This window comes from Notothenia rossii, assembly GCF_949606895.1.
Source record: "Notothenia rossii genome assembly, chromosome: 1".
NCBI classification, from domain to species: Eukaryota; Metazoa; Chordata; class Actinopteri; order Perciformes; family Nototheniidae; genus Notothenia; species Notothenia rossii.
In genome coordinates this window covers 67,782,140-67,794,559 of record NC_136912.1, presented here as the reverse complement: position 1 = coordinate 67,794,559, position 12,420 = coordinate 67,782,140, and the positions used below count along the sequence as shown (strand labels likewise).

Below are 12,420 nucleotides of genomic sequence, written 5' to 3'. Positions count from 1 at the left end.
TGTGTGATAGTCCTGCCGGAATGCACCGGAACAAACAATACTATCATAAACAAATGCCCCCCCCACAAACACACACACACACGCACGCGCGCACACACACACACAAAACGAGGCCACGCTTTATTAATTTGTGCGCACGAGAAGGTATCTCGTGCGAACGAGAAAGTAAAACGTGGCCACGTTTTATTTATTTTTCTCTCTATGAACCCTCCAGGGCTCCGTAGTTTTTTCATATGATCTCCAAAGATGTTTGCAAAATCTGGTCTGCACATTGTTCTTAGTTCCAAATTCATAAACATAACAAACAAAAGCACTGGAAATACCCGTTTTGTTTAGGCGAAAGGGGTTGGCCGGGTAAAACGTAAAGAAGGCAGGATGTGACGCAAATATGGTCCTGTAGCTGGTTCCAGGTTCCTAATTTGTCATAATCCACCAAATGTCTTGCTGTTTCCTGAATCAAGCCTTAGATACAGAAGTCCTGTCTCCCCATTAACACTTTTATGTTGGCGTCTTTGTGTAAATGAACTATCTTCTTCAACTTCATCCTTGGATGTTTTATCTTTAGTTTTCACGCCAGCAGCAACAGAAGTGTATCTCCTAATCCAGGGGTCTCCAACCTTTTTCTAACCGGGAGCTACTTTTGAAAAAAGAAAGTGGCCAAGAGCTACTCATGTTATTTTATATAGATTTCAGTGCACATATCACATTCGTGACTCAAGAGCAGAAACATTAACATTAACATGAATAAACTTGACTTTCTCATGAAGAGAAAAAAAGACAAATAATCACCATGCAATACTGAGTTCTGCTTTAACATCAATAACTACAGTAAACAGTTTTACAGATAAGAGTGCAAAGTTCCTAATTGTAATAATAACATTTCTAGCTCTATAATTTAAATTATTTCAAGCATTTCACAAATTTGTTTCACATGTAAAAGGGGAATATGGCTTGTGCTTTTCTCAACTTGCATCAAGCAAACATATGTCTTCAAACATTCAGTCTGTCACTGCATTGTTGTCTTTCTCCTGACTCAGCTAATGTGACACCTGGCACTGCATAGCATCCACCAGAGCACTGTACTGGGGTGTGTATCCTGACAAATTCACTCTGATTGAGTCATTGAGGTGTTCATCAGTAAGTCTTGTCCTGAATTTGGATTTGATAAAGTTCATATCAGAGAATGCTGATTCACAGCGATATGTTGACCCAAATAAGCAGGACAGTTTCAGTGCAGCAGTTTGAATGTTTTTGAATTTCTCTGGGTCCAATAGCTTCCAGAAATCTTTGTCCATCTGATGTGCTTTCAGCTGAATGTCATTCTGGAGATTGATTATCTCCAGCTCCAACTCTGAAGCACTGAGACTGAAAAGGCTGGCCAGTTGCTCAGACATGTCAGTAACATCCACGATGTTGAATGGGTTAGCAAGGAAACTTGCACAGGGCTCAAGCTGTTTAAAGTCAAGAAACCTGTCCTCAAATTCCTGCCCAAGCTTAGTTAAGCAGTCACAGTACTTTGATAAGTCAAGAAAGCCAGCAGCAGCTTTATTCTCCTGCAGTACTTTTTGAACAGAGGGGAAATGATGCAATTTATTTCCCTTTACTTGCTGGAGATATAGACACAGATTTGCTTTAAAGGCCTTTACAGCACTAATCATGTCACATACTGTTTTGCCATTGCCTTGTAGCTGGAGGTTAAGCTGGTTTAATTTTCCTGTCAGATCAGTCGAAAAGGCCAGGTCAAGTACCCAACCAGCATCAGATAAGATGGAGGTGTCCTCCCCCCTCTCTTCCATGAAGAGCTTTACCTCATTCAGCAAGGAGAGGAAGCGCTGTAGGATTTTCCCTCTACTCAACCACCTCACCTCAGCATGGAGAAGGAGATCTCCATATTCAGCTGACAGTTCCTCAAGAAAAACTTTGAAGCTCCTGTGTTGCTTTGCCTTCGCTCGGATAGAGTTTATTATTTGTATCACAGGTTTCATGACGTGATTGAAGTCCATAATTTTGGCACAAAGTGCTTCTTGGTGAATGATGCAATGGTAACTCAGGAAACGTGGGAAATATGGATCTGACTTACAATTTGCGATAAAACCGTTGTGGCGACCTCTCATAGCCGGGGCTCCATCAGTTGTTATGGATACAAGCTTCTCCATTTGCACGCCTTTATTTATGAAATAATTCTTAATAGAATTATACACGTCCACACCTCTTGTTGTTGTTTTGAGTGGAAGCAGTGTCAGAAATTCCTCTTTCGCCGTAAAATCCTCAAACACCATCCGGATGAACACAGACAGCTGAGCTGTGTCGCTCGCATCCACCGACTCGTCGCACTGTATGGAGAACCACTTGCACCTGACCATGTCCCGCTCCAACTGTCCCATGGCATCCACTGACAGCGCCGACACTCTCCTCGCCACACTGTTGTTTCCCAGTTGCACATCGTCAATGGCAGACATTATCTCCGACTTGCTCTTGTGGTCTCTGAACAAAGTCTCTGCCATAACAGACATCGCTCCCTTAAGAACACCGCCATCAGTGAAAGCTTTTTTGTTCTTTGCCAAATACTGAGCGACTCGGAACGATGCTTCTGTAGCTAGGCTAGCTTTCTTGGCAGGCTTCGTGAACAATGATTGCTGCCTTTGTAGCGTAGCTTTTAATTGTTGTACCTTCTCAACGCGAAGGCAACTGCCGGCGGGATACTCCTTTGAAAAGTTTTCGTGAAGTTTTGTGAAGTGCCGCTCGACATTTCCCTTCTTCCCCACCGCAACACTCGAGCCACAAATTAAACACACACACTTGTCTTTGATGCTCGTAAATAAAAATTCATGTTCCCACTCGTCATGAAAGTAGTATATTTTAGATTTCTTCTTTGACGGACCTTCCTCAGTTGTCATGACTGCATCTTACATCTCTTTTTCTCTATCTTTCTTACTCTCAAAATATACTACATAAATAAATATGTCTCAACATGTCAACTGCACTTTAGCGCCCTCTGGTGAGCTACTCGGAAAACCTCCGCGAGCTACTGGTAGCTCGCGATCGACGTGTTGGCAACCCCTGTCCTAATCACTCGCTGTGAATGCCATGGACAATGACCAGCTCTATTTGCAATCAGGCTAAATGGGACATTCGACTAACTTCCAGACATTTAGGTTCTCACATCTTCTGATATCCTAATATCTTCAGGTTTGTAGTGCATATGTGAAATGGGCTTTTTGTCCAGTTCATTTTCTAGTTTATGTCATTTTTATTAAACATGGCGACTAGTTAGAACAGAGAGTATTCCTACCCTTCACATATCAGCGGCAGTACTAAGGGATTTTGTCATGTCAGTGGCCAAATGTGCAGTAACAGGAAATATGGCCTCTCTGCATGGCTCACTGCAGTGGCATGAGCCCAATGACACCATGACTGTGCGTGCTCTACACACACTCTATATACAGTTATATACCTATGAGGCCCTTCTGTGACAGATGACAGTCCTTGGTCCTTAATCAATGTCTATTCCTACTGTTTACCCTCATTCAACCTATTGTGGAACTTTGCAGTTTGAATAATAAAGAAGTCACCAGAAAAGGTAGTGAATTACCTAAAAAAAGTTAAACTGCCACCGAGGCACCAACTAGCAAATCATATGGAGGGAAACTATCCAAGTCCAGGCAATAATGTCGTTTTTGTGCATTTTCTTCCGATGATCCAATGTCATACTGTAAACAATCCTCCCCTTTAGCCTTTCCTGTGGCTCTCCTCGTGGCTTACCCTGGTTAAAAACATTTGCCATATCTGTTGCTGCAATCCCACCACCACCTCTCTCCAATACATACATAATCAACAGGTGGCCAAGTCATAGAAACCAAAACCACTTTCAAAATAAAAGCATAAGGAATTTCTTTAATTAAATAAAATAATTACACTAATAATAATAAATGTACTATAAACAAAAACTGCAAGAAAATAAATGTTAAACTATTAAATAAAATAAATCATTGTATAGCTCAAACAGGTAGGAATACAAGAGCACAGACATATATACACATCCTTTAGGTAACCCTGAACTTGTCTGACCATGTTTAACTTTTTTAATCATAAAGCAAGTAACGCCATCATGTGTCTTTTGACTGTTGAATGTTACAAAATTGAATGATAATAACATATACTAATGCTTTGGCATCTTTTGTTCTCAAACTGTTATCGGATTCAAGCCAGCACCCCTTTAATTGATGCACCATCGGCTGAGCCATAAATATTTTTTGATATTTTCGACATTATTTTCTACACCTACTCCGTAAAGAACGAATGTGATCTTTGGTATCTTTGGACACTTTTGGATGTTGACCAAAAACAGGCAGTCTGCAGATCATGAGTCTGTATGGTGTCTCTGGCAGAGTTTTAATGGCTTGCAGTGTGTGAATGCTGCTATAAAAAAAGAAATGGAATGTTGCAAAAAACAAAAGAACAAAAATGTGAGCATTCAATCACTTGCTACGTTTAACGATAATTTGTAGCATTGATGTAGGCGGATGACACATTTTGTCCTGTCCCTAAAAAAAACGCTTATTCATAATATATACAAAAGTGCCGTGCCATATTACGTAACTGTTCTCAGTGTGTGTGCTCTCCCAGACCCCACCCCAACAATGTCTATGTTTAGCAACCTATTCGTGTCTACATTTAAATTGTACTTTCCACTCTAGTTATTACAGCAGCAGACGAAATATGAAAAGCGCTGAGGGCCATGGATAATAAGCACAGAAATAGAGCTGACAGTGGGCAAACCACAGCCTCATCATCACTGTGTACAGTCAAACATCCCCCCACTCATACGTTTGTGGGCTTTTATTTCCACAAGACAAACATGTCCCCCAGAACTTGAGGACAAATGGAACTCCTATCTCCTCTGCTCTCTTCCTTTAGCATCCTCTTTCTGTCTCTTCTTCATCGTTTGCTGCGGTCTAGTACTGCATCCCCCCCCCCCACTCCATCCACCATTCTTTCAGTCTACTGCTTCTGTTACTCCCATGACAGCAAAGGCTCAATTCATAGGCCTTTTTTCTTTAAAATAAAAAAGAAGGTTTAACCACATGCTCAGTGCTGATAGATGTTCAGTCAAGATTCCCCTACACCGGGAAACGTGTCAGGGAGATAAACACCACTATTGTGTTTTTCTCTGAATCGCTGCTTTATTGCAGAAGATACACATGTCACATACAGACCAAGATGCACAGAAAGATGCTCACTCAGGGGCCCAATTAAAACACGAGACGGAAAACTGCCCTTTTGTTGATGCATACAGTAAAGAAAAACTTAATGTCTTTAAGTCAAATAAAAAAGTCCCCAAGTAAGAATATAATATCTCCAAATGCTTCTTTGGAATGCCAGTCAAAGTGTTTCAAGGCTGCTCTCTTCGCATACATTCTAACAAAAGACAATAAATATGCCTCCTGAATTATGTCCGTTTTGCCTAAGTCACACTAAGGCAGGGGTCTGCAACCTTTTTGACCAAAAGAGCCATTTTGCTCCTTTTTCCCAAAAATGTTTTTGTCTGGAGCCGCAAAACATATTTCATAGCTCGATAGCTAATACAGTTGTATTTATTGTTATATCAGACAAAAACTACAGTTTTTTGCATTTATTAGGCTATTTATTACATTATATAAAACTGTTAACCTCTAATAAGAAACAAAGAACTACTAAAAGGATCATTAAAAATAATACACAGGCCTACTTTAAAATAAATTAAACACAGCACTTGGGGAGTCCTCTGCACATTTGAAGGAAAAACAAATATTATTAAAATGGGCCCACTTTGAAATAAATAAAACAGATAGCTGCACCCTAAAAAGAGTTAAAGGTAGAGTAGTTAAGAATGGAGAAACCAGCTCGAGTGCGCTAGAATTTGGAAATACACAACCGGAAAAAATATGCCTCTTCCTTCAGACTTTCTTACAGAGTCCCTCCTCCAACACACACGAACGCGCATCATCAATGAGGCCACGAGATAAGTTTGTGCACAGATGGAAGGCTGACAGGCAGTTAGGCCATCCAGTTATTTTAGCCGGGCCGGCTAAAATGATTGGTCGTGCTTTTTACTGCGCTACGGCTTCCAGAGATTACTTTTTGTATGTATTTATTGTCAACGCATTTAATATATTCATTGCTATCGGGACGTTAAGAGCATTCCATGGAATATAACAAAAAGTATTTTCTGAAATAAATTACATACCCCATTGAATTATGACGGAAGATTGTCAGCTGTCTTCCTCTCCCTTGTTGTTCCTCGATACGTAAAGGCTGCAACACCGTTGACAACTTCTCTCTCTACATATCAAACATACCGGTAAACCAGCATCGTTTTTGCTGTGAAAGCATATAACTCAGTCCACACAGAATTAAATCCTGTGTTCCTCCGGTACTTTACTTTGATTTATCCATAGTTCGCTCATCGAGCCGGGGGTCAGGTTATTCACCCGGAGGAAAAGGCGCTCGGCCGCTCGCGAGGGACCGTAGCAGGATGTGACGCATATTTTAGTTGACCTAATTAAAACCGTTTTGTTTTTTATTTATGTGTCACAGTATCACCTCAAAATACAAGATACGAAACATTTTCAACCGTGCAACAAAATATAAATAGTCCTACAAATACTTTTATTTTATTTCCTTCTTATTTTTGTCTAAACTCAAGGGAGCAAGAGCAGAGGGCTTAAAGGGCCGCATGCGGCCCGTGGGCCGCGGGTTGCCGACCCCTGCACTAAGGTGATGTCATATTGCACATGGCAAATGTCCGGAGACTTGACAAAAATAGAGTAAAGATATCCTGACTTTCAGTCCTGATTACAGTATGCATCAAGTACCAAAAACAATGGATCCAATTATATCGGTATATAGCATCTCTTCATTAGACCCTTGTTAAACCCCAGCCCATATCCTCATGTCGAGGCTCCAACCCAAATAACACAGTTAATACCCGACATGAAACCCAATTTTTAAATGTTGGCAACATTTCTGACCATTAGTCCACAGACTAATACAATGCATCAGCTCCACTCTTTCTTTTATCCTTCTTCAACTTGGCACTGTGAACACTTGCAACTCATGGCACAAATGGATGCAGATGACTGACACAGTCAGAGACATTTCTTGATAACCAAACCTAAACCCTTATGCTGTTGGTGTGACTTGCATATGAATGCAGAATCTGTATCCAAGGGGCAACATTTTGGTGTTTGAGAGCGTTCTAGTTTATAGTACGAACAGGCGTTGAGCTTGTGTTGGCTCAATGCAGGCTTAAAGTCCATGTGAAAAGATTTGGCTACTCATGAAAGTAGACATCTTTGTCTCATAACTCCAAAACAAATGCACGCATCTGAATTCCTATTTGGGGCTTCACCAGAACCTTGACATATTTCATGTGACTAATGCCGTCAGACCTATAGATGATAGTTCAGAAATGGTTTTCACACCATGCTGAAAACACGATATTGTAAAAAGTATGTCGACACCGGGACATAACACCAATATATAATAGCTTAACATGTGATTCCAATTCTACCACAGAGCCTTCCCTCTTCTGAATTCAGGCTTTCCATCCATTCAGCCTGAAGAGCATCATTATTCATCCCAGAGGTATCGATAAGGTTGAGGTCAGGAGTGTGTGCAGATCAGACAAGTTCTTCAACACCAAACCGGTCGGACAAAAAGACACCGTGTTCTAATGTGGAAGCAGTTGCCTGGGGTGCAGGTGGCACATGACCTTAGATAACGTTTAAGTTAAAACAGACACAAACCTCTGCATACACACTGACTCGGAAACTCAAAGATCCCATCTAGTTTACCAGACTGCTTGTTCTACTAAAGCATGAAACCCTGATAGACAAACAGGTGGGTCCATGAGTTCAAATATATGCTATAAAGCACACATTTTTGATAAATAATTGTGAAATTTGAAGAGGTCAACCGGTGTGTTACTTTGGGTTTAACATGCCATGTGTGCATGGATTTGTGCGTCCCTGCTGCATTGAACTCAGTAGGTGGCATATGATATGAGCTTCCAGACAGTGCCTTTGTCTGGGCTTAAAGCCCCTAAAAAAGAGACATTGTTTGCGCCTCAGTGAACGTTTTGGTTTCTATGGAGACAGAAATGGCAAACTCAACACCTGATTCCCAGGAGCTCACCTGGGTTCTCTCTCATGCACATGCAGTTTCTCTTATCCAATTTGTCTGACACACACACACACACACACACACACACACACACACACACACACACACACACACACACACACACACACAGGAACAAATACACAGAAACCAACATTCATTGTTTCCCTTAAAGCTTGGAGAAACCAGAAAAAGTCAAGCTGAATTTTAGCCATGATCCAAATGATAAAACCTAGTTCAGTGTCCAACTCTTTTTTCAATGAGAGAATCTAGCAGTAGCAGCACTAGCTAAAAAACATGTTAAACCTAGGTTGTTTTTCTTTTGTAAACGACATTTAGAGCATTAATTTTGCAGAAATGTCTACCTGAGCAGAGAATTAAGTCACATTCAATCATATGCTCTGAATTCTGTATAGAGAACCTCTAAGTATAGAGCTGGAGTCATGACATAGCTAGCCTAGCTTAGCATTGAGACTGGAAGCAATGGGAGACAATGACTTGGGTCAATGACTGCGTACTGTACCATTCAAATCTTCCATGGCATTTATGTTATTTTAAACAGTGAACTTTAAGTACCATCTGGCACACCTACCATTTATATTTTGTAGTATTTTTGGCAGAGTGGAGGCACACTGACAGCTCTGCAACAAGGAAGAGAAAGCTGAAGCAGGTTCCCCAGCATTAGCATTATTCCAATGTTACTTTTCTGTCATCTATTAGTGCATTTAGCCAAGCTCGAAAAGTTGTACTTACATTTTGCCACTTTCTGTTTATTACTTGCATTCTGTTGTTTTATGCACATATTGAAATGCATCTGAAAACTCACAGTTGGACACATACATAATTGGAATTTGAAGTTTCATTTGGAGTCATGGGAGGAGCTGATTCATATGTGACTATGCTTCATATGTGATTATGCATACGCTATGCAAATAGGCCACTTGATGCCACTCGGCTCTATTGTTGGGGGGTTAAATGGGGACCAGTGTGCTGATGGCCGGGGACAGCGCAGATTAATACTGTTCCCATGGTCCTCCTCCCTCTGTCTGCCCCTCCTTCTTCCTCTCTCTTTCTCTTTTGTATGACTAGAGTCAGTTCCTGTGTCATTGTTAGGGATCCATCTGCCCAGCCACACACACACACACACACACACACACACACACACACACACACACACACACACACACACACACACACACACACACACACACACACACACACACACACACACACACACACACAGAGCAGCAGCAGCAATTAAACCTCTTTGAAGCACTTGACAGAGACGAGCTTTAGGCTGTGTGTCCGGCACGAGCCATCTGTGAAACAACCACACACACACACACACACACACACACACACACACACACACACACACACACACACACACACACACACACACACACACACACACACACACACACACACACACACACACACACACACACACACACGCACACACGTAGCCTACACTGTAGATGTGTGTGCCGCGTTAAAATAGATTGAATTGACATTCATGCACACACACCCCTCCTTGCCCCCTTTGGGGGGGGGGAGGGGCAACTGGAATCTCTGTCCTCTTTTTTTTGTGATGGACAGAAAGGAGGAGACAGACAACTTTTGACGGACAGACGGGTGGATGGGTTAACGGAGGTGACGGTGGATGGTGGTAAAAGGAGGAGAGTATATTGGATGGATGGCAGATTGGGGAGCAGACCTTTCAATTATTGTTGCTCCCTGAAGTAGGACACCCGGCAGACAGTATATGTAGACAGAGCAGCTGTAATTACTGGTGGCAGTCGCCCCCCATCTAAAGATATTGCATTGATATTACGCTGTTAACAGGAGATTACCATGTGGAAGACTGGGGGTCTGAGCTCGTCTGTGTCTCCACTGTGTGCTTTGGGGGCGTCTGATTATGATGGGGCCATTGTTCTTTTTTTTTTTATCCTAAAACTGCTCCACTTGGCACATTAATAGAAGCATAGATAGGGAATAACGGGTTCATAGATTAAATAAAATACAATTTTTCATGCACAGAATCTTTTTGGGAAACACAATAGGAGGGTTAATCAGACTGTCATTACAATTGTGTGTACACACAGAACCCCCCCCAGGGACTGCTCATGCAAAAATAAAAATATAAGTGGGAATTCCGGGTTTTAGGACACGTCACTGTGGCACTCTATAGAATGGGACCGAATCAGAGTGATTATGATTTGGACCCAATCTGACTTTGATCCAAGGTCTGGGTCAAGGTTTGATAAGCCTCTGGGGGCAAAGGGCAATCAGATATCTACCATGGATGTAGGCCAAGCCTTCCTTTTACATGTACTAATCATTGTTTACATTCAGATCAGCAACATGTGAAGAGAATGAAGTTGAAGTCGAGACACCACATCTACAACGCCATCGTTTGACAAGTAGCCATTTTACCATCTTAACTGTGGTTTTGACGACTTTTAAAGTTGTTTATAGGGGACTTCCTTCCCATTTAACAGCTTCATTTCATCTATTGTTAATACTAAAAATTACACTTAAAATATATATTTAAATATGATCTAAAAAGAACAAGCCATACCTATAAGTCCTGCAACAGAAGTGATCCCACAATCCATCATATCCATTTTAGCAGGTGTGTGTTGTGTGTTTGCAGTAATCCCTGTATTATAGGCTTCCTAATACATGGTTGCACCTCTCTAGCATCCCTAAGCTTATGTTTAAGCTCCCATATCATTTGCTGTAACTGTACTTACCTGACTGTAGGCAGCTTGGTTGACGTTGTAAATGGCACCTTTTCCTCAACTGGAGTTAAACAAGCCCACTAAACAAACCTCCTCAACAACTGCCACGGAAAGGGATCCTATGATCAAAGAGGGTATATTTTCCATCACTGTTTTGGTTAATTTTTATAATATGATAGTTTAATACATTTGTCATTACCTTGCATTGAGCAGGCAAGGGTTTAGTGTCACGCAAGTCACACAAGGGTAGCCGTGGGTGTGTAAACTTGAGGAACATCCCAGTCTCTAGGAGACAATCTATAACCTCAGTCTCTGTCTCATTGTATGTCTTCTCCCTACATTGCTACTGACCATTTTCCTAAACAACATTGTAGTTATTGGGGTTTTTTGAATGTGTTTTCCCTACCTTTTAGTCTGCCATTGTTTGAAGTAATTGCAATATTTTATGGAAATCAACTTGAAACTTGCTTGGCTTGTGTATTCCATTGTCACTTTTCATACAAATGCTGCTTCAAATGGAAAGTCTTCACTGCATTTCCATACAATGATAATTTAAAACACATTAGGTAATTGCCAATTATCCCATTGGTTCCTTTTGAAATTTGAGTACATGTTTGGTTTATTTTCTCAGTAATTTCCTAAAACAGCTGGGTACTGTCAGTGCATTGGTTGGGGACTATTTTCAGTGTCCAATAAATCCACATTTGGTGCTCCAGTGAGAAGTGCAGCAAGAGGATGTTTGCGGAACTGATTCATGGTAATGTAATACATGTCACCCAATGAAACGGTGTGGCTCATTGTTGTGTGTTTAATAGTTTTCAGCTCTATGGTGAAAAGGAAGAAGATCAGGCACAAACATTATACAATATACTTAGCAAGTATACCTTTATTGTTGGCTTAGTTTTATGGTGAAAGAAAGCACATTTATACATGTAAAAGAAATAGGTTTGCTTTTGGAAAACACAAGAATATATAATTTGTAATACATGGGCTATTATAACTTGCACAGACACTGCCAAGGTCCTTTAATAATGTTTGGTTGCTCCTTATTCATGTAGTTATGTAACATTCCAAAGTGGTTGCAGCAGTCAGTAGTTTGAAGTGACATACAGCCAGTCAGTGGGAAGGTTAGGATCTCACTGGAAAACCACTGAATTTGTAAGTTGCTCTTCAGAGGCTGAAGTAATTTCCCTATTGGCTTTCAAATGCAGCCGTCTGAGCTTGCGCACAGAGGCTTGATCAGCGTTAGGCCTGGGATAAAAAAAAAAGGCGCCAACAAAGGTGGACATAGTTTTAATATAACAAAGGCAGAATGGGTGAGTGTTATAATGTACGCATAATTTAAGACGCAAACTAATGTTAATTTAGATTCTGCTAATATGTATTGCGTTAAGGATCTATTTATATTAAGTTTGTGTGTGTTACAGTAAGATAAATTACATCCCCCCCCTATAAACCGTGGCGCAGTGGTTTGTCCCAGCCGTTGTCAGCCTCTGCCAGCCTCCTCTTGTCAGTG

The 12,420-nt window shown here is 41.1% G+C and overlaps 1 protein-coding gene across 3 annotated transcripts in view; it reads left to right on the top strand.

Moving 5' to 3' along the window:
* The window catches only part of pik3r3b (phosphoinositide-3-kinase, regulatory subunit 3b (gamma)), a 276,953-nt gene that overhangs the window by 245,767 nt on the left and 18,766 nt on the right, over positions 1–12,420 (top strand). The gene's annotated exons all lie outside the window — the stretch shown is intronic.